General features: G+C 46.6%; 1 long non-coding RNA gene across 1 annotated transcript in view; it reads right to left on the minus strand.

Moving 5' to 3' along the window:
• Positions 1-1602: 1602 nt before the first annotated feature.
• Positions 1603-27055, minus strand: part of LOC135233196 (uncharacterized) — a 56785-nt gene continuing 31332 nt past the window's right edge. The window contains exons 3-4 of the long non-coding RNA XR_010323782.1: positions 6267-6340; positions 1603-1985 (exon numbers count right to left, since the gene is read on the minus strand). This is a non-coding gene — a long non-coding RNA (uncharacterized LOC135233196). The remainder of the gene's footprint in view (positions 1986-6266; positions 6341-27055) is intronic.

The following is a 27055-nucleotide window of genomic DNA, read 5'->3' on the forward strand; positions in this document are numbered from 1 at the left end:
ATTAAATCCAGTATGTTCCTTGAATGATCACCTCCTGTCATAGAAAGTGCTACGTGAGTTGCTTATGTAAGGAAGGTTCCAGCAGATCAGAGAGTTCTCAGTGGCTGACATCATGGTCTGCAATCGAGGGTGCGGGGTGAGGGTGGGGGGGGGAGGGGGAGGGAGGGGGGGTTTGTCCCGGCATGGGCGAGTGAGGCGTTGAGTTTTAGCCCAGAGCCCCTGATCTCTCCCTGTTCTTACAGACGATTCTGACCGCCAGAGGATCCGATTCGACAGCACGATACACCCCGATACGCCACGGTAGCCAGGGAAACCCGGGCAGAATTGGGGGGTGGGGGGGGGGGGGTTGGAGGTGTCACGTGATCATAGATGGGGAGGGGGGGGGGGGTGTGAATTGGGCCATTATCCAGGCACTGCACACACGATATGCGCCAATTAACAGAACGCCCGGTGGAAGAAGTGATGATAGGAGAAGGGTAGGTGGATGAGGTGGGTGGGTGGGGGTGAGGGGGGGGGGCGCGGTGGGTGCAGGGAGGCTCAGATCTGACATCTGAGAGAATGGGTTCGACAGACAGGGGAGAGATCCGCGGATGCACTGCCGGCCGCGGGTGAGAACTTCAGATGGCGCTCAAAGCAGAACAGAAGTCAAAATGAGCAGAGACAATGAGGTAGGAGGGGGAGCCACACGGTGCTGGGGAGAACAGTGCGTGCAGAAGGGACACGGAGCCTTCGCCTGATTTCATTGGGCACCGTGGGGGCAGGCAGGTCATGTGATTAGCGAGGTGACGCTTCCATTTACAACACAGGGAGTCCTCACTCAGTTTTCATTTACTTTCATTTGCTTTCAAACTGCCATTCTGATTTCTCCATGATTTTGGATTTTTTTCTTCTTTTTTTTTACACGTACACTTTGTAGCGATTCGAGTGGTACGTTAATGACAGACATTTTAATTGACTGGATTTGAACCTGTGGTGAGCGTTCAATAGCAAAGGGCACAGAACTAGAACTTATCAGTGCTTGATAATTTCCCTGAACAAGCCTTTGATCATTTTGAATAAAGATCAAGCATGTCAGTTTAAAGAAGGGCAACCTATTAGCAGTTACCAGCCAATTAGTTTTCATTAGATTACATCTGTGGTATCGTACTAGCTCTTCCTCTTGGTATTTGTAGTTTGAAATGTAAAAATCTGAGAATATTAAGGTATAAAAAGCAATACCTGATATTTCTGATACATTCTATGTAACCCTATACCTTTCTTACGACTAAAACTGGCTCATTTGTCCTACAGGCAATGCAACTGAAAGAAAATTAACATTTAATTAACAAAATTAAATAGAAATAATCTTTGATGAAGTTATTCAATCATTAAGATAAAGGCATATGACTATGATCATTTTAAGTAATCTGACGCTCTTATGAGAAATTCTTCATTCTCACAATTTTTTATTCCAGTGGTTGTGAGTTTTCATTAGTCAGTGCTATACCTGGGTTCTCATACAACCAACATTCCTCCTGCACTTGTACTTGGAGTTGAGTTTAACATGAAAGCAAGAAGGAAAACACAACAAACAAAGTGAACCAGGACAATTAATCATTTTGGTTTAAAAATATATACTTTATTGAATTAATCACCCATTAAACAAACAAAAAAAAAGATACAAAACAAGCATTTAAAATTCACAACAGATCCATTGATACACATTTAAGGGTAAATATGGGGGAAAACACACACCCATCAACAATGAAAATGGTAGTAAGTAATTATTTATCAAATTTCGTAACTATTGAGCGTGGAAGACTTCCACGGTACGAAATAGATTTAATATTACTAAGAATGATGAAAAGTTACAGACAGGGCCCGTTGCAATGAGTCAAGGGGGTGGGGCGGTGTGAACCCGAATCTCACTTTTCTTTAAGAGAACAATGCTGTCATCCGTCACATCCCTTTCCTTTTGTGCACCTTCGCCTCCGGGGGACCACCATCTGAAGGGAAGAGGAGACGTGCATTGAGAGAGCTGAAATGTAGACACACCGCACGACTCACAGATACCATTGTGCAGGACTCGGAGTTTACAAACTTACATGTCAGCTCAAAGGTTAGCGGGTTCAAAACGAGATCTCTTTCCAAAGGGCTACTTCCAGCACCGCGTACACAGAGCTTAAGGGTGCTGGGCTACGGACTGCTGGGTCACATTTAATTGCAAGGTCATTTACTGCCATGTGAGGTATGGAACGAACGAGGCGTGAGTCACCCAGAATAAGGGAGCAATCATTAACGATAAGCACCTGTTCCGGTATCAGTAGTTCAAACAATAACAAAGTGAAATGGTCCACATATTTAAGGTAACCACAACCGAAATAAAATTCAATGCGCTTTTCCGTGGTTGCTTTGAGCGTACGAAGCGTCGCCTCGGAAACCGGGTGGACGCGGCATAAAAATACGAGGCTCGGGTTTGCACGGGGGGGGGGGGGGGCCACAATGGCCCGAGAGGGGAAGAATCCTGCCAGTTTCACACCGCGCTTTTGTTTGGCTCCCCGCGCCCTTCTCACATGTATTTTCTTACATGATACTCTTCTAACCCGACAAGACCTTTCATTTTGCGCACACAGCCCGGGTCTGGGAGTGTCTGTGCATTACAGCGACTTATTATTTTCTCGTAGGCTGCAAGGCAAGGGACGCTTTATCAGATCTCACTTTTTTTTTCTTCAAACAAGGTACTATGGTATTACATTTCCTGAAACCATAGAGGGCTGCTGACAAGAAAGCGGGTTTACCCTGGACATTCTGTGGGAAACTAAGAGGACGCATATACGGTATCTTGGCCCGAGCAATGATCTCTGTCGGAGTTTTATCCCTGTTGAAGTACTGCAGAATGAATAAGCGTCCGGATTTAGTTCACTCTACAATGGGAGAGTGACATCAAATGCACTTTGCTTTAGATGACCCATCTGCACTTTTCGGTTCTTATATACATGCCAAAGTTTTCCAGAGAAGTCACATTTTGCTATGATACATATATTTTGTCTTTATTTCATTTGCACTTATGATAAACCATGAGTTATCAAATTCGCTGCCTCACATCTCTGTGCGTTTAATAAATTTGTATTATAAATGCATTTAAAATTCTGAGAAAAAAAAAAAAACACTTTGGTGCGGTGGGGGTTTCCAACATTGGTCAGCCAGATTATTATTAATATCTGCCCTGTTAGGACACAACAAACTACACTACATGGCCAAAAGTATGTGGACACCTGACATCCAACTTCTCATCTAAAATTATGGGCATTAATATGGAGCTGGTCTACCCTTTGCTGCAATAACAACCTCCATTCTTCTGGGAAGGCTTTATACTAGATGTTTGGGCATTGCTGCAAGGATTTGCTTCTAGCCAGTCAGAAGAGCATTAGTGAGGTTGGGCACTGATTGGGCGATTAGGCCTGGCTCACAGCTTTCTTTCCAATTGATCCCAAAGGTGTTGATGGGGTTGAGGGCAGGGCTCCGTGCAGGCCAGTCAAATTCTTCCACACTGTTCTCGACAAAACCATTTCTATATGGACCTTGCTGTGAGCCCAGGGACATTGTCATGCTTAAACAGGAAAGGGGCTTCCCTAAACTGTTGGGGAAGCACATAATTGTTTAGGATGTGACTGTATGATGTAGCATTAAGATTTGCCTTCACTGGAACTTAGGGGCCTAGCCCATACATGTGCTCCTAAGTTGAGAAATTTAGGAAGACACTAATGCATCCCAATTAGTAGATGTGCTCCTGATTTATTTTTCCAGTTAGCACACATAAATCTTGGAGAACTGTAGAGCCCTGCTGGGGCATTTATTTGTGTGAAAACAATGACCTCTGACCTCTAAGCATCATGTAGCTTCATATAGTTTCTGTCATGATTTTAGAAGATAGGCTCCACCTGCCCAATGACCATACCTATATATGTGTGTGAGCTATACAACTTTATACAGCAACATTAGCGGCTAAGAGCTTGCAGACTTGGGCAACTGGTAAAACCAGTACTACGCTGTGACCATTTTATGCCTGCACAACAGCAGCTGATGATCCAAACCCAAGTTTTATACATTAACTTGATATATTTTTAAGACTGTTTAAGGAAACAGAAAAAAAAATGTATGCTGGGATTCCTACTCATATGTATATGTTACAGGTTTTTAACAGCAGAACAATTTAAATACAGTACAGCCAAGGTTTACGTAAAGGTTTGTACAATTTGCCATTTTTGTGGTTACTTCTTATTTCCTTAAACCATTGACTTGGTAAAAACACTTAAATCTAGTGTTCTTATACATCCTACTAACCTGCATCCCATAAATTCAGACAATATAACAAATCCACTGCAAAGCAGAGACTGCAATATGGCTTGCTGACAAAACAATTTGACAGTTCCAGTCTATTTAACTCACTGTACAGCTTGAAAAACATCTTGGTTATATGTAAAGCACAATTTACGAAAGTAAAAGTAAACACTTCATCACCGAAACAAGGCTTCCAAGCAATATGGAGAGTTTTGGAGAGGTCAGTAGATATAAACTTTCAGTCTGCCGATAAGCTAAGGCTCCACAGCAACGAGGAGCAAAAAACTAGCAGAAGAGTTGCTATTCGACTCATGCCAGTAGCGCTGCGGTTTGAATCCCGCTGGGAGCCACTGCGGTCGTACCCCTGCGCGAGTTACTCCACCGCAATTACTCCGGCGTGAGACTCGGCCGTGCTCGCCGGATTCAAGTTACGGCCCTCCATCGGTCATCTTAGCGAAACGGGGGGGGGGGGGGGGGGGGGATCGAAAATCCCCGAAGTGGAGCCCGGCTCTCCGCGCTGGAGCTAAACCGAAGCAAAGCCCACTGAACTGACGCGTAAAGCCTTTAAAAAATTAATGCCCCCCAAAACGCTTCACGGAGGAGAGAGCGCCTGTGAAGGTTGCCTTCTCATGAGGCTTTTACTTGACTGGAGGAAGGAGGGGGGGGAGCGGGGGGGGGGTAGGGGGGAGTGGCGGTGGGGGGGGGGGGCGTGCGTGTACAAGGTACGCTCGCTCGGAGACGCGTGCGGGAGCAAACGCGTTCAAAAATGCACAACAGACCCACACAGAGACCCGTGTGAGGCTGCAGCGCTAGCTTTGCCACTCACATTTAATTCTGTTGCATCCACCATACTGTCACCCGGAATAAATAATGTATGGTCTGTTTTTTTTTCTTTTTTTTTTTCTGGAGCGCAGAAGAGAAAGCACATCCTTTCAGAGGATGGAACGCGGCCTGTTTAAGTTTAATGTTTAATGGCCGCTCTTCAAGTCCAGGATTTGATGGCTCTGACAACGGTTCATATAAGGAAGTCCTCCACATGCTGTGCCAGGACGTGATTCATTTTCATTAATTCCGAATTAATCGCGTATGTTCAGTTTAACCATGATGGTGTTTTTTTTTTTTTTAAACCCACATTTTCTTCTTTATTCAACCACATTTGGGACACCCAGCCACGTGTGTACTTCCCACCTCTCACTGTAGCCTCCTCTCTCAGTTCAGAACACCATAGACCAGCATGCACTTCCTCTGAAATGCGCATCTTTTCACTCTGTCAGCTAACTGCGTAGCACAGCCATTATGCTGGGGGAAATAAAGCATGTGTGGCGGGTGAAGGCAGGCCACAGGCACACGGTCGACCGGAGGCAAAGCTTTTCATGGTGCTGTGCGACTCCCTGGCACAGATGGCACAGCAATGGTCAGGATTTAATTCCACATTAAATTCCAGACTGTCTAGAACCCAGTGCATTAACTGGATGTGCAAACTGAGAGACCTCGTTTATAGAATCCTTTTTTGTGATCTTTCCCTACTGGTCCAAGGATGCTGATATCAATCAACCAATTAAGCACTCAGTAATCAATCAATAAATCAGTCAATCAGTCCATTGATACAAACTGATTTGATATAGCGATTAACAAAATATGCTGTTCAGTTCTCTTGCCAGGGAAAAGCTTTCATTCAATGTCACAAACAGGCCTCAGGTCCTGCTTAATGAACAGCAGTCACAGACATGAGGATTCTGGGTAATGTAGTTCCGTTTTATCACATATAATGGAGAGGGGAAAAAGCAGGACAAAACCTGCCCTCAGAGCACAGGCAAGCCGAGAATAAAGGCTCCGGGCAGAGAGTCAACAAATCCACGCTTTCTAGTCACTTCTCCTCCCTCTCACAGTCCGAACGTATGTGTGCAACAGACAAAGCATCATTAGGTGCTTAACATTTCATTCACCTTAACGAGTGCCCACGTTGTCCTTCCCCGCGAATTAAGCCGTCAACTGCGTCCTCCCCTCCGACTCCCCTTTCCTGGAATAAAATAAAATAATTGCGGATTAAGTCGTTGTCGGGGACGAGAAGGGATTCTGTTTCGTTGGAGAAACCTCCATGTGACAGGCTGGATCAGGCCATGCCTGGGCGTCTGACCTTGGGCAAATGACTTGACCTAGTTTATGCCCGATTCCATAGCTTCAGAAAACACACACATACACACATACACACGCATGCATACACGCTCACACACACGCGTGCACGCACACAGACACGTGCGCGCATGCGTGCACACACTCCCACCGAACAGGATGAATGGAAGACTGCAACGCAAACAGAACACAAGAACAGCAAAAAAAAAAAAACCTCTGTATTTTCACCCCTCCCCCGCTTCTTCCATTCCATGTACACCGAAAGAGTTTCAGCAGTGGTAAATAATTCAACCATTTGCTCCATTTGGCCCCCGTAATCCTCGAACCTTGCGTCTTCCCTGCATCAAAAGCGCACCCCGTGAAGGCGATCGAGTGGCACGCTCGGGGAGGTGAAGTCCGCGCTATGATGCGGTCCTCCGCGGGGCCGAATTAATTGAAGCCGGTTACATCATCAATTAATTACCGCGGAGAGAGCGCGTGAGTGGTCGCCCTCTGCCCCTGTTGTGGTTAGTCCACAACATGACATGAACTCATGGTGACACATGGGAAAAGGCCAGGGGGGTGGGGGGGCTGGGGGGGGGAGCGATACTTTTGTTGACTTGTGACCTATTTCCAATTCCTCAGAGAATACAAGCCTCTATGTGTGGAGTTTATAGGGGCACGGTGGCAGCGTAAAACAACAGCTGTATGAAGAGTCACTTTGGGTAAACGAATACAAAGCGTTGGTGCTAGAACAAACAGCAGTGGCGTTGCCCAAAAAGGAAAATATCTGTTGCCCAGTTCATCATCTCTCGCTCTCTCTCTCTCTCTATATATATATATATCACACACACACACACACACACACAAATACACACACTTATACACACAGACTTCCCTCTCCTTCTGTGTGTGTACGCAGTTGACTGATGCACGACTTAATTACCCCCGTAGCACTGACATGAGTCAGAAGAGAAACGGCCTCTTATTTATCTTCCAAAACAGAAATCAACAAGCTGACGCTTCCTGAGGTCACCCGGCGACGTGTTCCTGGCTCCGCTCATTGTGAGAGCTCAATCCACGACATTCCTGATCTACATAGACCCTCCATCTTCCTCCTCTCTGATTGCCACGTAATCTCATTCTGCGGACTCGAAAAGTGACCAGATTAACGGAACGAACTGAACAATTTGGCCCTTTTCTTCCTGTTTCCAGGGAGTCAGTGGCTAGCAGTGTATGGCTGCTCTCTGTATCTGCCTTCCATTGTAAGCCGGGGGGGTCCTACTGCTTTCTGCCCCTGGATGCAGATGCAAAAACACAAGCCTTCCCGTCTGAAGGTCATACTTGTATACTCTGAAGGTCATACTCTTTTTACATTAAAAAAAGTAAAAATAAAAAGAAGTTTTTTTTTTCACTGAAGTGAAATAAATTTGGGAATGAATAAAACAAGACGGAGGGCCCCCCCCCGACTCCCCCAACCCCCACCACCCGCAAAAAATGGCAGAAAGACTGGAGGAGTCCATGTCTCCATTTTCTCCTTTCATCCCTGTCCGCTCCTACGAGACCCTGTGAGAGATGTAAATGCCACGAATGGTGTACAGTGTAATTAGGAAACATGCCGTGATTGTGATGAGGGGGACTTCCCCCCTTTTTTAAAAGAAGAAAGAGAATGCCTAATCGCGCCTTCGCCAACTGGGTGGGGGAAAAAGAAGTGCAACTGGAAACCGCCGGGGATTTAGTCTTTTCATTTCTTTTGTGCCAGTTCTTAGATTTTTTTTTCAATCTCTGTGATTTGAACCGGATCCCTAATTAGGTTCATTTCTGTATTACATACAGAACAATCATTTGTATAGCATAATTTCTTTTTGAAAGGGAATATTCGGATTTAGTGACAAATATCTATCGTTGGCTTCAGGGCAAAAATACAAAGACAAAAGACGGTAACCTTTTGTTTGCATTAAGCGGCAGACCTTGGTACAAAATAGCATACATTAGCTGTACATCAGCTTACAAATCAAAGGCTAAGGGGCTAAGACTGAACTATAAAGAGAAATGGCGGTATTCTACCGACAATGAAATGGTTAAACGTACAGCATTCATGGCGAATTTAAATAAGCCAGACAGTACCACACACAAATAAAAATAAAAATCAACAAAATGCCAAATGCACTGTGCCTGTGGCATTGCTCTCATGTTCAAAATGATTGCTTTAGCCTGCATATACACAGATAAATACATCGCTGTGTGTGTTTGTGCGTGTGTGTGTGTGTGTGCGCGGTAGCACCAAAATAATTTGCATTTGCTTCCCTCCCATCAGTCGCCCTTGGCATTGTGGATTTGGTATATCCTTGGCATGTCGGAGCGTTGTCATGGATACCCCGGGACACTCTCGTCGGCGCGCGGGTGACTGAGACCGGGAGCGCTGATGCAGGCCCGAAGCGTAGCCTCCCGGTCGTCACCGGCTGGACGAGACGCGTGGTGACAGCGCCGGTGACACAGCCGCACGGCGACCGAAACCCCTGCCCGGTTACGCTCGTGTAAATCCCACCCGATCGCGTCCGAAAGAAAGAGATGCGGCCCGCGTAAAAAGATAGCGTGGCCGGATGCGTGCACGCTGACACGTTAGTGCGTAAAACGACCGAATTCAGGAGTGACGAGCCTGTACGCATTAATTAAGGCTGGGGGAAAAACATGGAATGGCGAATGATGCAAAAGCGAGCGTGTTGATTGCCCCTATGTTTGGTGGGTGTTAACAGATTAATCCATTAGTGTTACTGTATCTCAAGCTTCGAGGACCTCTGTGTGTGTGTGTGTGTGTGTGTGTGTGTGCATGTGAAAGAGAGAGTGAGAAAAAGTGTGTGATCGTATGTGTGCGTGTACGCGTATGCGTGTGTGCGTGCGTGTGTTTGTGTGTGTGTGTGTAAAAGAGAGAGTGAGAAACAGTATGTGATTGTATGTATGTGTGTGTACACGTGTGTGTGTGTGCGTGTGAAAGAGAGAGCGAGAAAAAGGGTGTGATTGTATGTGTGCGTGTACACGCGTGTGTGTGTGTGTGAAAGAGAGAGAGAGAAAAAGTGTGATTGTATGTGTGCGTGTACGTGCATATGTGTGTGTACCCACCCTTGTATGTGCGTGTGAGATCTGCAGTCACTTTAAGCCACTCAGACGCCCCCAATATGCCCGCAGTTCATTAAAAAATATCCTTTTCATTAGCCATTATTAATTATTTACCATCAGGCTCCGTCAAACCACCAAAGCCTCTAAATACACTCTCTGTGACAGCCCTCTAGCATATTGCTTCTGACAAGCAGATGTGTGTGCCTGTACGAGTGTGTTCAGATCAGGGTGTGTGTGTGTGTTCAGATATGTACGCTATTACTCATTCCAACATGGCTTAGTATTTATGACATGTATGCACAGTAGCTTTCTGACATTAATAATGCTAACTCGATCAAGGGACGGTGGGAGTCAATTTTTAGAACTGTACAAAAATGTGTATCACAACGCGGGCACACACATACACATACACGCACTCGCACACGCGTGTGAATTTATTTGTTTTCTCCTTTTCTTCATCCACGCTTTTGTCTGCACCTTGCGTCCTCCTCTGCGAACAAATCCACAAACCGTTCACCCTTGTCCCACCTCGTTGATATACCCACTTAAAGGTCACCAAATAGGTTGAGCAGCTCTTTGATTCGCACTACAGGGGTGCTTTTGCACTTAAATTATCAAAAGAGTCATAATAAAATAGCGCACACACCTCCCAAACCATTACCCGGTCATTATGAATAAATAATTCATTCCCGCAAATAGAAATTGTATATGCACAGCTGTTAAACATTTCAAAAACACAGCTACGAAGTATTCAACTTACAAAACGGTCGAATTGGTCAAATTGGGGGTATATACAGATTTGGAATGAATGTCATCAGACTGTGCTGAGTGAACTAGCTGCTGGAGGTTTTGTATTTAGGTTACCGAAGAAAAAAAATCATATTATTAATCAACTGCTGTTTTCACCACGTCACAATGACATACATCACAACCATTTGTAGTTAGCATAAGATCAACTCTTCTTTACTTAAAAAGAGAAAAACACAGGGATCTTATTGAAGCTTTATATGTTGTTATAATATTAATTAAAAAGAAACATTTCTTATCAACACTGGTGATGCAGAAATGTAAAAAGGCTATTCCATCCAGTAAGACCAACATATTTTTATGTTTAGAAAAATGGAAATATGCAGCAGATGACACATATTGTATATCCAAAGGCATTTTTTAACAACTGCTGCTATGTAATACTACTTATTGTTATTAGTATTATTATTACTTATTATTATTTACTAAATCTATTTGTCCACATTATTACTATTGTAACAATTATGAACAAAAAAAGATAAAAAGATTATTTTCAGTGCTAAATTGTACATTGTGAATCCGCTTTTATTAAGTGCTTTTTCAAGATTAAAAAAAATATATATAACAGTGCATATTCCTTTTTTAATTAAAGGGTTAACCTAGATGTTCCACCCTCTTGCGCTCTCCCTCCCACCCCCACTCTCTCTTCCTTTTACATTTTTCCATGATGGCGGCCCTCTCAGGATGTGCGCACCCCCAGCAAGTAATCCCCCCGTGATTGCGCCGCTAATTTGATGTGTCAATTATTCGTATGCAAATGAGGCCGCGGCCTCTCGCTCATCCCGGGGTCCGCAGCGCAGAGGGCGGGCGGCCGCTAGCCGAACGCTGCCGAGCGCCTTCCGTTTGTTTCTTTCATTGTTGCTGCCAATTTCTGTGCGGCTGAAAGTGAAAATGCAAAGGGTCTGAAGGAAATGCAAAGGCAGCGACAAAGATCCAAAATGGTGACAGGATAACAGTGATGTTTTTTTTTTTTTTTTTTTTTTTGATGATGTAACGGTAAGCTCATCGGAGAGAGGAGCAGCAAAACCGCAGTGGTGCCCTCTTCCCGGTGCTTCTGGGCATTGCTGTGCCTTGTCTTTGTGTGTGTGCGTATGTGTGTGTGTGTGTGTGTACATGTATGCATTTGTGTGTGTGTGTGTGTGTGTGTGTGTGTGGTGTGTGCATGTATGCGTTTGTGTGTGGGGGTGTGCGCATGTATGTGAGTGTGTCTGTGGTGTGTATGTGGATGCGTGTGTGTGTGTGTGTGTGTGCGTCGTGTGTACGTGTACATGTGGTGTTTATGTGTGTACGTGTATGTGAGCATGTGCGTATGTCTGTGTGCATGTCGTCACGAGACTAGCGAGACTGTTTCTCTTGGCGTGTCGCTAACGTGAGTGACAAAAGGAGATGGGCGGCGTGCGGAGAGCCTATAAAAGCTCAGCACCTGGGCGCGCTCTGTTAACACCCGAGGATAGCGCCAGCGTTCCGCGTCCCGCCCAGCAGGCGCAGGGGGAACGCTTCGGCCTGCTCAAGGCCTCGTCAGCATTACGTTAAAAAAAAAAATCCAAATCTGGACAAAAAATGGACAAATTTTCCACTGAATTCCTTGCCCATTGCAGCCTGCCCCTGCTTGTCCTGTCAGTAACAGGTGCCGTCCCTCAACGGCACATGGCAATATCACACCTGGTACCTCTTTACATCATGCATCCATTGATCCGCTGATCTGAAACGGTTTTAATTGCAGAGGAAGAGGGTTGGTGATGCGGGAACTACGGCGATTTGGAGGTACGTGGTGGGCGGGGCTTGATTGCAGCCATCAAAAAAAAAAACATCAGAGAAAACCATCCCAAGGACAGTACCATTTCAAACCACTCGAAGGAGACAGCCAGTCACACATATCAGTGACCGGAGACTTCCGGACTGCTCTTTTTTATATAGAGCAGCCCAGAAGTCGCCAGTCACTGATATGTGTGACTGGCTGTCTCCTTCGAGTCCAGCCGATATACAGTATTAGACTGATTATTGGAGCCTAAAACAGGAGTTTCCTCTGTACAGAGTGGAAATGCTATACAGGATTCAATAGCACCAGCATGCTATCTGTTCTAAGGGGGGGTGGGGGGGAAGCTAGTTCCCTGTCCCCAGCTCATCTTTTGGTTCAAAAGTGCTTACAGTTCCCAAACAGAGGAACGAAATGCACGTGGTTTCAGTAAGACAATGCCATGTTTGAAGCTCTCCTAACAGGTCAAAGGACAAGGAGGTTAGATTTTTGTACGAATATTACTGGCCGTAATGACGTTTCACCGATGAGATAATGTCAGCGCTATGCTCGGTTTTGACCGACGCGCTCTGTCCCATCATATTGTTAACGTCGCACAAAATGGTCGGTCTGTGCTCAGTCTCATTTTATGTGAAAACAACCGATAAAACAGCACTTTCTGTGCCCGTAACTACAGCCACAGAAGGAAGATACATAAAATTGTGAGCCACCGTGATTTATTCAGTGACATTTATCTGAGAGAGAAGGATAAAAAAGTTAGCGTTATATGGCCGGTTAGTGTTTTATTCAAGTCTACCACAAAACACGATTTCTGTGCTCTGTTTGTCAGTTCCTGTGTCTTTTTCTTCATGTCACAGTTTAGCTCATATTGTCTGTGAGCCCCAGTAATTTCATTTTAAGTTTTTTATAAACAATGTGTTCTTCCAGACGTGTGACTAGACTTTTTCTACCCTCAGGAGATGGATTCTCTCTCAGTTGCGTCTCTTCGTTTAAGAAGGCTGGAACGAAACAGGCCCACTGTATCAATGCAACACAATCAGATTACACCACCGATATAAATAAGTACAACATCAGCATTCTGAGAAAGAGTTATTATGATCTGTCCAGTGTTTCGCTTAGTGTATTTTTTTTGCAACGGTTGCATCGAAGAGTCAGGCCACCGAAAGCATTAAGAAACCACGCCTGCGGACAGCTTATTATGGCTTCTTGGATAGCTTCCTGTCGTGAGCAGCTTCCTGTTGCGGTGAGTGGGAAGAACAGATGGCGTTTGCTAGCGCTTTACGTACGGTAGCTACCGTTAGCAAAGCGCTAGCGCTGACGAGATCTCCGCAGATAAGGCTCCGTTAGCGCTCCGCGAGGTCGAAGGACACGTCGGGCCTCTCTCAGCGTCGCGTGTCCTGCGCGTCAGAGCCGAAAGGCGAACCCCTTTCCGCCGAGCTGAACGCTTGCCCGCGGAAGCGAATGAACACCCCGACGCGTCGAGGAAAGACGATACAGTCCTGTCACCGCGGCGACACTCCCGCCAGGACGCACGCCATGGACAGTCGATAACCCACACTCCACACCCCCCACCCCCCCCCACCCCCGGCCTGGCGGGAGGACACTTTTTTTGGGGGGGGGGTGGCATAAAGAACGCCGTTAACAAATCCATGACAGGCCCGGGGAAGCGATAGAGCAAACATGCCAGGAGCCCCCAAAGTCCCCCTGCTTTTCTCCCTTTAACAAATTCCCTCCAAAAGGCAGAGATCTCATGAAGCTACGCTAAAAGAACAAGATCTCCTCCCCGGACGAAAGGCTGAGCGGAATTAGCGCGGGCTTTGTCCCCTCGCAACCGCACAATACGAAGTTTGGGGGGGGGGGGGTGGCTTTTTCAACAGGACAGAAAGTGGGGGTTTGGGGGTCTTGCTTCAGTGCCCAAAAGAACGTCCAGAGCCCGTTATTAATCATCACTTTACACCCCAACAACCCCCCCCCCCCCCCATCCCAAAAAAAGTTCAACCTTACTGATGTCATCATCATTCCACAGTGAACAACAACCCAGCAGAGGTGGGAAACAGACTGAAAAACAAAAAGGGGGAAGAAGAAGAAGCAGAAGAAGAAGAAGAAGAAGAAGATGAAGAAGAAAAGAAACAAAACTTTCGGCGGGGAATCCATTTCAATAAATTTACATCCCATTTACTTTTTCTACCCGAGCTCATTCACAAACCCCCCCCCCCCCAAACCTCCCCTTCTTTTCCCTGCATGGGAATGGTACCCCTGAAATGAAACAATAATGCTGCGTTCAGGGGGGTGGGGGGGGACCCCTGGACCCCTGTATGTTCCCGTCTCTGGTCTCTGGGTTCTCCGCGCCCGCCGCCCTTTTTTCCGCGGAGTGACAGCGCGCTCCTCTCACAGCCTCCCGCTCGCTTTCCAGTTCAATTTGGGCACAATGAAGTTGTTACGCACGACAGTTTTGGGGTGGCGGGATGGCGGCCGCTTGAGCCCCCCGCTGCGCCGGCTGCGAAGAGGGCCAGTTCTCCGTCCGACCGGCTCCAGCTACCGCCACCCCCCCCCCTCCGGGCTGGCAGGGAGCTCCGGTGGTCTCCCCAGACGCGCCCATCGTCGTCTGAGACAATTGGTTTCAAAAAAACCACCGGGGAGCGCCAGGGTCACCACCTACCTTACTGACCCTCCCTACCCCATTCGCTCAGAGGCCTGGCCTGTCCGGGCGACCAGTGGTGGTTTTCGGATTTGATTCCTCTGGTCTTTTTGCCCTTGATTTTCGGACCCCGCGCAAATATTTTGCCCAAGTTCACTTTTGAGACGCTCGGGAGTCGGGATTTGAACGACAGGGATTTCAGGTTTCGATCCCACGTTTTTGCAACTGATCCAAATTTTCTTTGGTTTGAAAATAAATACATTAATAAAATGAGGGTGCAATGACAATTTTGGATTCATGTAGCAGTTAGAAAAGGTTCATAGGTGAGAGAGAGCGAAAGAGAACAAGAGCAAAGACTTTCCCGTGGATGAGAAACGTACTTACGACCAACGGCCGACATTTTTAGTCACTTTTTTAAAAATACAATACCATGTCAAAAAACGTCGTAAGCCTTAAAAATAGAATCGTGGACATTATAATGCACGATCCAGAAAGGCTAACTTGGCTGCACTTCTCTCTTTTTATCGTTTTTTTTAAAAAGGGGCCTAGAAAAGTCTCAAAGGTACGAGAACCGTTCCGCTGGGACGAATGCGGCGGGGCCGTGCGCGTGCGCGCGCGCGTCTGTTTTGTCCCCGAAACGCCGAAAAGTTTGCGCCGGACGAGAAGGCGCCGTCCCGTCCCCCGGACTCCGAAATGAGGCGGCCCATATGTGGCGGGGGCTCGGTGTCATTGTGCCACGCTGCAGCGGGGCCGGGGGGACCACCGTTACTTTAGTTTGTCCTCCATACAAAACTCGGCCAAGCTTGGATAGACTCATTAGAGGGGCATTCTTTGGGACCATTGAAGCTCTAAAGACCTTCAACAATGGATCTAATCACGGCGTCCTCCAGGACCCCGAGCCCCGGATCGCTTTTCACTTTGCTTTAGCTTTATGTCATTCCTCAACTATTTTACCGGCCCGCTCAGAGCCCTGCTAACGAACAAATATTCAGTTTCTATTGTCCTGTTAACCATACCGATTTACCACCCCCCCACCCCCACCCCACCACACACAGACACACACGCGCGCACACGCACGCATACACAGCAACACCTCTTGCGATAAATATAACTGCATAACCCGATAACTCCTTTGTCCCTCACATCATCGGGATATTTCACCCAAATAACCCACAAATGCTCAGATTTAAAATAAAAAAAATCTAATGATTATGCTCTGATAAATAAGCAAAAGCATGCAGATAAAATTGACTTAATGCCAGAAAGGCTACTGAACTACATTTCCCCAGCATGAGTTCATTCCTCTCTACATGAACAAAGTACTGCAAGAATTTGAAAGCAGGACAAAAGAGTGTGTGTGTGTATGTGTGTGTGTGTGCGTGTGTGTGTGTTTGCTTGTGTGTGTTTGCTTGTGTTTGTGTATCTGTGTATATGTGCGCATGTGTGTGAGTGTGTATCTGCTTGCGTACGGGGGCGGGGTTTGGAGAGACGCAGTGGTACCAGCAGACCGGGCCCTCCTCCGGCCCCCAGCTAAGAGCCTTAGAGAGCGCGAGGGCCGAGGGGCCCGGCAGACAATGGGGCCCGCGGCTCCCCAGCTCTGGCCGTGACCTTGAACCCCCGGCAGCTTGCGTTCCCATGACTCCGCCGGGGCGATGGGTGCGTCTGCTCCGGTCCCCCTCTTTTCTGCCCCCCCCCCCCCAAGACGAGACAGGCAATACCCCCGCCCCCCCAGCCACCTAAAACCAGACCACCCCCGAGTCCCCTCCCCCCTTCCATGAATCTTCTGTTACTAAAGGAGCACTGTGCGTGCCACATCCTAATCAGCAGCCACAATATATGGTGACCGGGGCAAAGAAGAAGAAAAAAAAGGTCCAGAACAGGAGCAAGATCAGTTAAAATGTCCTCCTCTGAGTAGTTTGATTTGCCTGATCTTAGCGGGGATTTTTTTTGGGGTGGGCGGGGGGGGGATGGTGAGATTATGAATATCAGACAGGCGAGCGGGAGCGCCGCACACAAGCCGGGGAGAGGAACAAAACGCTAGGGTTGCATGGCGTGGTCACCCCCCCCCCCCAAAACGGCACACAGCCTCTGGCTGACGTGGGTACGCATGCTAGCCGATCGAAGGACGGGCAGCGTTAGCAAAACAAGGAGGGCAGGAGGAGGGGGCGGAGGGGGGGTTGTGTGCTGCAGGGGAGGGAACCGGGATGGAAGGGGGGGGGGGAGGGGGGATAGGGGGAGAGCCGATTGGTTAACGCCACCCTCCGCTGGCCTATCGCGGCTCGTGAGGAAGCGCCGCGAGCGCGCCGCGCTCCACGCCGCTCTTAAATCCAGGTTAACTCCGGTCGGCGCCGCCGCCAGCTTCCTTTCTCGCTCCCCGCGGCCGCGCAGCGGAAATCGCCGCCCTGGTTACCCGCCCTTTTTTCATTCGCAGGGTCTACCGTCACCTATTTTCTTTTTCATAGAAATATATATTTCCATGTAATGACGCCCATTTTAAACAGAAGGAACATTTGGAAGGCACGGGCAGGGCTGGGACATTCTGGTACAGGCACTGGAAGCTTAGCGATCAGAATGTTCTTAGCTCAGCGTTCTAATCAGCGAAGGTAACCGAAAACAGAAGGTAACTAGAACACCGACTTGAATTTTGACAAAAGGAAACGTTCCAAAAAACGTACCCTTCAAAGGATTAACCCACAGTGTGTCAGCTTGTCTCACAGCAGTGTGCTTATGGCATGCCTTCCGTCATGCACACATTTTGCACCATTACAAAAATAATTATATGTGCATGCAGGAGGGTTTTTATTGCTGTATACACATACAGCATGATTATTACAAGACTTTTCTTATTACAACTGACACATGACTTCCTAAAGCAATCTACATGACCATGGATGAAGAGAAATTATCTTTCCACGTATCAAAAAATTGGGTAACCTCAACTTGACTTCTTAGTCTACATGGAGTTGTACACGTGGAAATGTGATAATGAAAAAAAAGATTGTGCTTGTAAAGACAAGCCACTAATTTTAAATTTAAAAGGCTTAAAGCTTAAAAATCAGGATAAAGCTGTTGACAGAAGCAAAAATAGCACTAAGAATGGCAAGTCAAACTACCCACTTACATAACTATGGGCTTTTTGGGAAACAAAATTTCTTTAGAAAATGTGCTTTCACGTGCAAATCAAACGCGGAGAACAAGCAATGCTATGATTGGGACTAGTATGCAGCTTTCTTGGTTCTTTCCGTTGGGTGCGTGGGTCACTACTTGGTGTGTCCATGTGTGTGTGTGTGTGTGTGTTTGCACACGTGCATGTGTGTGCATGCATGTGCATGTGTGTGCGTGTGCCCACATGCATGCATGCGAGAGTGTGTGTGTGTGTGTGTGTGTGCATGCATGTGCATGTGTGTGCGTGTGCCCACATGCATGCATGCGAGAGTTTGTGTGTGTGTGTGTGTGTGTGCGTGCGTGCATGTTTGTATATGCATGCACGTGCATGTGTGTGTGTGTGTGTGTGTGTGTGCGTGCCTGTGTGAGTGTGTGAGTGTGTGTTATAAAGTTGGGACTCCTGCAGCAGGGAGAAAAGGGCATGTCACCAACCGCTGAAAATCTACCAATGGCTTCAGCCCACCCTGTGAGCTCCGGTGTGTCATTCTGACAGCCTGCAAGGCAACGAGAGCCAGCACACCGGGTAGACCCTGCTCACGCTTTACACATCTGACACAGGGAGAAGATACCTACAGTATGAGAACACACAGCCAGCACACCGGGCAGACCCTGCTCACGCTTTACAGACCTGACACAGGGAGAAGATACCTACAGTATGAGAACACACAGCCAGCACACCGGGCAGACCCTGCTCACGCTTTACAGACCTGACACAGGGAGAAGATACCTACAGTATGAGAACACACAGCCAGCACACCGGGTAGAGCCTGCTCACGCCTTACACATCTGACACAGGGAGAAGATACCTACAGTATGAGAACACACAGCCAGCACACCGGGTAGACCCTGCTCACGCTTTACAGACCTGACACAGGGAGAAGATACCTACAGTATGAGAACACACAGCCAGCACACCGGGTAGACCCTGCTCACGCCTTACACATCTGACACAGGGAGAAGATACCTACAGTATGAGAACACACAGCCAGCACACCGGGTAGACCCTGCTCACGCTTTACAGACCTGACACAGGGAGAAGATACCTACAGTATGAGAACACACAGCCAGCACACCGGGTAGAGCCTGCTCACGCTTTACAGACCTGACACAGGGAGAAGATACCTACAGTATGAGAACACACAGCCAGCACACCGGGTAGAGCCTGCTCACGCTTTACACATCTGACACAGGGAGAAGAGTCTGGGGGGATGGGAGAAGATATCTACAGTATGAGAACACACACACGCACACATACGCATGCACGCACACACACACACACACACACACTTTATCTCTCTCTCTCTCTCTCTCTCTCACACACACACACACACACACTTTATCTCTCTCTCTCTCTCTCTCTCTCTCTCACACACACACACACACTTTCTCTATCTCTCTCCCTCTCTCACATGCACATACACACACGCACACACACACACACACTTTATCTCTCTCTCTCTCTGTCACACACACACACACACACACACACTTTCTCTATCTCTCTCTCTCTCTCACACACACACACGCACACACACACACACATTCTTTCACTCTCTCTCTCTCCACGCTCTCACTCACACACACACGCACACACACACAGACACGCTCTCTCTCTTTCTCTCTCTCACAAACACACACACCTATAGTACATGTACAGAAACTGATTTTTTTTAAAAACACACTGGTACATAAACAGCCCCAAAATATCCGCATATAGGTCAAATGCAGCTCTGGGCATCTGCCTGAGCATCTGTCAGCCCATCTCAACAAAGTACACACAACAGTACAACAGTGAGGCAACAATCTCTCCAGACATCCTTTTTTTGGGTGGTCACTTGGTAATGAACATGTGCCCTTTCAGTAGGGGCAGCGTGTAACACCGTGGGGTATGGAAAGGGCAGGGTGTGATTAAAAGTTAACACGTCTGCCAGGGTCTCTGGCAAGAAAGTCTTACTTCGGAGGGTCTCTCAGCTACGGAAAATCAAAAAAAATAAACGTAGCATTGGTAGGAGAGTTCGGTTAAATTTCGCTTCGGGTCAAAAGCTCCGATTTTTTTCAGAGCAAAAACATGCTCAAATGAAGATGTGCGACCCAACGTCGAGGAGATCTCGTACCGTCTCCCTCGCGACTCACGACCGAGCTGTGGACCTAAAATGTGGGTGTTCTAAAATTAGCGCCTCGTCAACGTTTGTTGTTTCACTAGACCGGTCAAGAGCAGAAAGGCTCGTGTGATCTTCCTCAGAACAATCGATGCTGTTCCGGGAGACTTCAGAACAGGACTGTAACTCAGCTGAACTGTATCCTCAAACGCAGCCTGGCGCTTTTTTGAAGAAAGAAGACTGGGATGAAAACCTATCCGTTTGCGAACACGGCAGCGCGTAATTGGCAACGATATTAACGCGCCATAAATAGCATCAACAAAAAGTTACTCCGGTTCTCTCTTCGTTTTCACGCTGTTGGTGTTCTCAAGCCATTGTTGGCAAAAAGCATTTCTAATACAGTGCAGTCCCCAATATCAGTTAGATGTTATCAATAAAATAGATATGCCGGTGTTCAAGTTTCACACATTCTGTATCAGATCATTATGGGCTGCTCTCAAAGGTCCTTGCTCAAAATTTTCAAGGGATTCAATCCACGGTCACCGTGGCCTGGAAACGAAAGGTAATAAGTAGCAACCTCAATTCTCAGAGTGAACGAATGAACTAGCGAAGCGACGATACAAACAAACCCAATAAACACACAGCTCTAAAAAGCCGAAAACGCATCTGTCAGACTGTATATCGAAACATAAATCCAGAGCTGGAATAGATACTGTGCACATATACTCATAAACTGTGATTATTACTTTATTAGCTTTCTTGCACAGCACGTGCTATCTGTGGCAACTGACAATCCTGCACCGTCACCGTCCCATTGGCACAATGGTATCTCCATCACTGGGTCTAGATTCCAGTTCCCTCATGAACACTGTACACAGTAGGGTTTACATCTTAGGCTTAAGTTGTGCTCTGTATGTTTACTGCTCTAACTCTCAGGCTTTATAAGACTAGAAACAAGCCGGCTAGTCACGGGCCACGCAGCACTAGAGGGTTCGAAAAAGCGGCCATGCATGCAATCAAAGCAAAGGGAGAGAGAAAAAAGAAAGAAAGAAATAACCAGAAATAAATAAATAAAAAAAGAGAGAAAATCTAGCAGAAGAAACCCTGTGGAGCTGCATAAGAATGCCAGGCACTTGTATTAAAAGCCAGAGTTTGGTGCAATTCTTTCAAATGGAGGATCCTATAAAGAAAAAAAAAAAAACATTCCCTTGCTTCTTGCATGCATCCAAATTCTGGCCAATGTAATGGAATTTAGGAACTCCGCGGGGGGCGAAGCTATCCTGAGGTGGGTGTGTTTTATATACTGCCAATCAGCAACAAAGCAGACCTCAACCGCACAATAACACAACAATGGAAAGCTTAGCCCAGCAGACATACTGTAACTACGAATTCCTACAAGGCATGTTTCATTGTCTCATTGACACAGAGAAAGTGTGCTTTCCAAAGAAACCCTTTAAAATGGCCTGACCCCGTTGGTCAGGCCTTCACACAGCTCCAGCTACCAGAAGAACAAGCATCACCATAGAGGCGATATTAAATATTCAAGGTTCAGCTTTCCAGCGAGAATTCCACCCACCCACTCTCAAACAGAAACACACACACACACATACACAGACACACACATTTCCAGTACACTCCATTGCAACCAACCATCCATCTCCTTGGTTGCGCTGTCGGTTGAGCTGTGCATACCTCAAAACAAAACAGAATCTCGTCGAAACGTCCTGCCAAATGGTGACCTTTGTTTTGCGGTTAGTTTACGCAAACTCACCAAGTCCTGGATAAAACAGGTAAAATTATGAAATGCAACAGCCAATCAAATATCAAACAAAATTTACAGTACACCCAAATTATCCATTCGATTCATACGGTTTGGTAAACACACGCGATACCTAAGAAGATTAAAGCAATCGCTTTGGTAATCAGCTCACACAGTAGCCTAATTTAGGGATTATCCTTGCGATGGCGGAAATGAGTGCAAATACAACGCAGCTCACGGTCTCCGTCACACGCAGCTCCACAGCACGCAGATTCACACGTAGCACATCTCGCAGGGGTGCGAAAAATGGCAGGACTGTACGAGTCGTGCATTGGTGAAAAAAGAGACGAACATTGTGGCGGACGGCCTGCCGAAGTCGCCGTCTTTTCGCCCCACGGTGATTCTTACCGGGCGCAGACCTTTTTCCGCCGCCGGTTCGTCACGGCGATAATCGGCCGAAGGGCCTGGGCTGAATTTCAGACACTCCGTTTCGGACTCGTACGGTGAGCCGACGTAGCCGTTAACTTTTTTTGAAACTTTTTTTTTTTTTTCCCATAAAACTAAAAGCTTGCACTAAAGTATAACAGTATAGATTGCTGTCATTACTAGGGCAATTTAAGAAAGGCAGAGGGAAAAAAACAAAAAACAATAAAAGGACAGAAGAATTTTTCCCCAACTTCATATGAATCACTGATGGGACCAGGGCGACAATTTCATATGCAATTGTCAATGTCGCTCAGAAAAGGAATTCTCGGGTTCTTATTTCCAGAAAAAAAAACGGCGAACGAGTTTTGAGCTCAATCAGTATTTTTTGATGGCAATCACATGGTTTGTTCGGGACTTCCTGTCCAGTTCCCTCAAACCCCCCCCCCCCCCCCCCCCATCTCCTGCTTACAGGGAACACGAAAAGTGGGCCATGTGAAATTTCATCGCCGCTGTTCTTTTTTGGTCATTGTTATCAACAATACAAATAAGCAAACCAAACATAGGTGATTTACACCAATGTGCTTGTGCAGCTGAGGGGAAATTGTTTTTGGGATGGCAAGATATTGGTAAAAAAAAAATGGTGTGGACCTCTTTCTGGGGCTAAATTCCTGTCTAGGGGTCACTGAAACTTTTTGCGGGATGATTTCAAAAGCAAGTCCTTCATTTTCTATTATCACCTTTCCACAACAACAACAACAACAACAACAACAACAGAGTCCTGAAAATGGCAGCAGTGTAAACACTGGCGATTCAATAAACCCTTGCTCGACTAAAACCACGAGCGAGCCCCAGAACAGGAGAACAGGGACCTTCTAAAAATCTGAAAGGAGCAGGACTACAGAGGAATCATTCACCTCAGCCTAACTGGCTAAGGAAGCAGCAATATTCCAAAAAAAACACCTTGAAGAACATTGAGTTCCGAATATTTTCAAATGCATTAATAATACTAACACAAATAAAGAAATAAATACATTAATAAATCCAACTCCTAAAAATGACATAGGATCTTTTTTTTGCAAGATCACATAGCCCCTTTTGAACTCTGCAGTTTAAAGCTGTCCCCTGCTTTAAAATACAAACGTGCAAGGACCCCATTCCAGCTTATAGATCTATGCATCTATTTCAGCAAGGCAAATAAATAAATAAATAAATAAATAAATAAATAAACTTATCATGGATTTATCATGGATAAGTTTATTTATTTTTATTTATTGCTGTCGGTTCAGTGCTCCGGGGCACCAGAAGCTAGGGGTGCGAGGGAGCACTCTGCCTTTTGTTTCCTTTTCGGAATGAATTAAAGTTTTTCGGTGGGAATTCCGCCGTAGTGAGTGCGGAGTGAAAGGAGGACGAGGCACAAGAGCGCGCTCGCGCTGTGAATGAACTCGGGCGAGGCGACGCGCGGAGATTCCCTCTCTGTCATCCGCGGTAATTGATTGCATCTGCTAACAAGGCGTAATGTATTCTATTGTGTTTTGTTTTCTTCTGCGTTCATTAAGCCGACTCAGAACGACGCCCCCCCCCCGTCTCCCACTCTCTCTCTCACTCTCTCTCTCCCCCTCTCTCTCTCTCTGTACCTCCTTCTCTCTCTTCCTCTCTCTCTCTCTCTCTTTGAGGTGGAGACGAGGAGGTTTTGTTTTTTTCATGCGGAGACAGTATGACAGGCTTGGCTTCTCCCAATGCAGCTGGCACCGGCAGTGCCAAAAGCCAGCGCCGACGGTAATGGGATCATGAGAGACCCTCTCTCTCCCCCTCCGCCGTCCCCCTGTCCCCTGTCAGGTTCCCACACGCTTTTCCCCCGCACCCTCTGCCGCTGTCTCGCCCCCACCCCACCCCCACCGCCCCCACCCCCTAATGAGGGGCCGGGGACAATGGCGCCATTGTTGCCTCTGTTTGGGGCTGCGCGCTCCCAACAATCCCTGTTTACCCAAGCAGTTGTGCGACCCCAAATCTGCCGTTAATTACTTCTAGCACTCCTGATTAACTCTCCCCGGCACAAAGGGCCATTGAGCCGGCCGCAAGGAACGCTTTCCCCCGTCGTCCCCGACGCTGCCCCTCTTCCCGCTCCCCTCCTTCCCTCCTCCCTCCCTCCCTCCCTCCTGGTCTATGCCCTCGCTCCCTTTTCCCCCACCTCCTGTTCGCTCTCTCCCGCTCTCTCCCGCTCTGTCTCTCTCTTGCTCTCTCTGTTCCCTCTCTCGCTCTCTGTCCCCTCCCCCCTTTCTCCCCCCTCTCCCTCTCTCTCTCTCTCTCATATCTGGCTTAGTCTTCATCTTAGGCTACAGTGTAGGTTCACTCCCAGCTCCATTTGAACACTGTTCATCCACATAAAATGTGTCCATACATGATGAATCCAGGCCTCAGTGTGGTATGAGGAAACCAGGGAGCGAGAGGACAGAAAGAGGAAGGAACGGAGGGAAGGAAAAGAGTGAAACACCATTACAGGAAGTAATGCCATGGATGCGTCAGGAATAATTGTGTGTATGTGTGTGTGTGCATCTAAGATCTTATCTGAATGAGCTAATAATTAAAGACAAAATAATGATAACATTCAGCCATGCAAACCACGCACGGTGGCTATTTCTGTGACGTCAAATCTTATTTCTGCTCCATTAAAAGAAGCAAACAAAAAAAGAGAAATGCCATCACAACACAGAAGGACACAGAAGCCCAGAGCAGCACAACAGATTCTCCAGGGCAGTGCGTCAGTTTGTTCCATTACAGCTTTGCACCATTTCCCCCCCCGCCAGCAAAAACAGAACGAACGGTATGCAAAACAGCATCATGAATATGCGTGTTTACACAGGGCCGGGGTAATTTTTCAGGGTTATGAGATTCGGCATTTGTGGGGCGGAAGCATACATCAGTGTAAGAGAGAGTGACAAATAAATAATTCCCCCCCCCCCCCCAGCTCACCACGTTATAGCATTTTACTGGGCCCACCAAGTACACTGAAAATGAATTAGTACGAGAGACAGAGGTAACAAAAACAGGCAGTCTGAAAGCATGCTGTTCTCTCTGAAGAAAATAGACAGCTTTTTTCAAAATCAACAAATGAAAGCATGTCAAGTTTGTAAGTAATATTGCACGCATGCATTAATGCACAGATAAATTATATGACCTAAAGTATTGGGACACCCCTTGGTATGGGGCTGTTTTTCATGGTTTGGGCTTGGCCCCTTAGTTCCAGTGAAGGCAAACCTTAATGCTACAGCATACAATCATATTCTAGACAATTATTTGCAGTCTGGGGAATGCCCTTTCCTGTTTCAGCATGACAATGCCCCCGGGCACAGAGCGAGGTCCATACAGAAATGGTTTTGTGGAGAATGGTGTGGAAGAACTTGACTAGCATGCACAGAGCCCTGACCTCAACCATATCCAACACCATTGAGATCAATTGGAAAGCCAACTACGAGCCAGGCCTAATCGCCCAATCAGTGCCCAACCTCACTAATGCTCTTCTGGCTGAATGAAAGCAAATCCCTGCTTAACCTGCCAATAAATGGTTGTTATAGCAGCAAAGGGTGGACCAACTCCATATTACTTCCCATAATTTTGGATGAGATGCTGGATGTCAGGTGTCCACATACTTTTGGCTATGCAGTATATGTTCAAAATTCCAAATGCCATATCGTTAATAAGCCACAATCTTAAACCGCTTTATATATATTAAAATGTAGAAATATATATATAGAAAAATGTATTTTGCTAAATAAAATTGACAAGACAAAAAACCGACCATCAAACACATAAAGCATTTTGCATTATTTAAATTACATGTAAAAATAATTTTTTAATAGCAATGTACCTGGTTGAATATTGAATTGCTGGATTTTCCAAATAATACTAATATAATATGTTTTTTTTTGTTAATTCAGATATACCCAAAGCAGTTTCAGAACCTCAAATTAACCTAATTCTACATTAAAATCGGAGAACAAGTGCGCTTTTTTAATAAGCATATTACCCAAGAACCACCAAAGAAAGCAGCCCAAGACCCTAGTATTATTCAACCCTTAACTGAGTGTAACTTGTTTGCTCCAAGAAATCTCCTTCACTCTCAAGTGCAGAATCTCTAAAGCGAATATTAACCCCTAGCATTATAAATTTGAGGAAACCCAATTTCAAAAACCTTCGGGTCGTTGTTAAAATACCACATTCAGCGTTCGGGCCTTGTGTCAATTTTGCACAAGTGTTACCACTTTCATTATGTGATATGCATAATTATTACCGCGTCCCGAACCTAAACTATTAGTTCAGACCTCAAAGGTGAGAGCGGTGCAGCATTATAAGTGAAGGGAGGAGAGAGGAAGAGAGCGAGAGAAAGCGAGGCAGAGAAAGAGTGAGAGAGACAGAGAGAGAGGCTTCCCCTCTTCCCTCAGTACCGAGGCGATGGGCATGCATTTAGTTGCCAATTCCTTTCCTTTTTACCGTATTCCCTTTTTACCAATGTGTATTTTTTTTTTAAAGCTGCAGTCACCCTCTAAGACGCTCATCAGTGTGACTGTGACTGCGAATCTGCACGTGCAGATCCGTACTCTGAAGGCGGTTCGATTTGATTTGCTGAGCGGCCATAGTAACCGCGCGCGTCTCCGCAGCGCGCGCTCGCCGCGCTAACAGGAATATTCCTCGCTTGTAATTAGCGGGCCGGTCTGAGGAGACGCTGTGATAAGGGGGTGTGTGGGGTGGGGGGGGGTTATAAATGAGAGGGAATATTAACATGCGGCTTGTCGAAAGCGAGGCGTAATTCAACGTAGCGCGGGCGTAGTCGGAAACAACCGGGTCGCTCGGCTAGCTTA

This window comes from Anguilla rostrata, chromosome 10, assembly GCF_018555375.3.
Source record: "Anguilla rostrata isolate EN2019 chromosome 10, ASM1855537v3, whole genome shotgun sequence".
Classification (NCBI taxonomy): domain Eukaryota; kingdom Metazoa; phylum Chordata; class Actinopteri; order Anguilliformes; family Anguillidae; genus Anguilla; species Anguilla rostrata.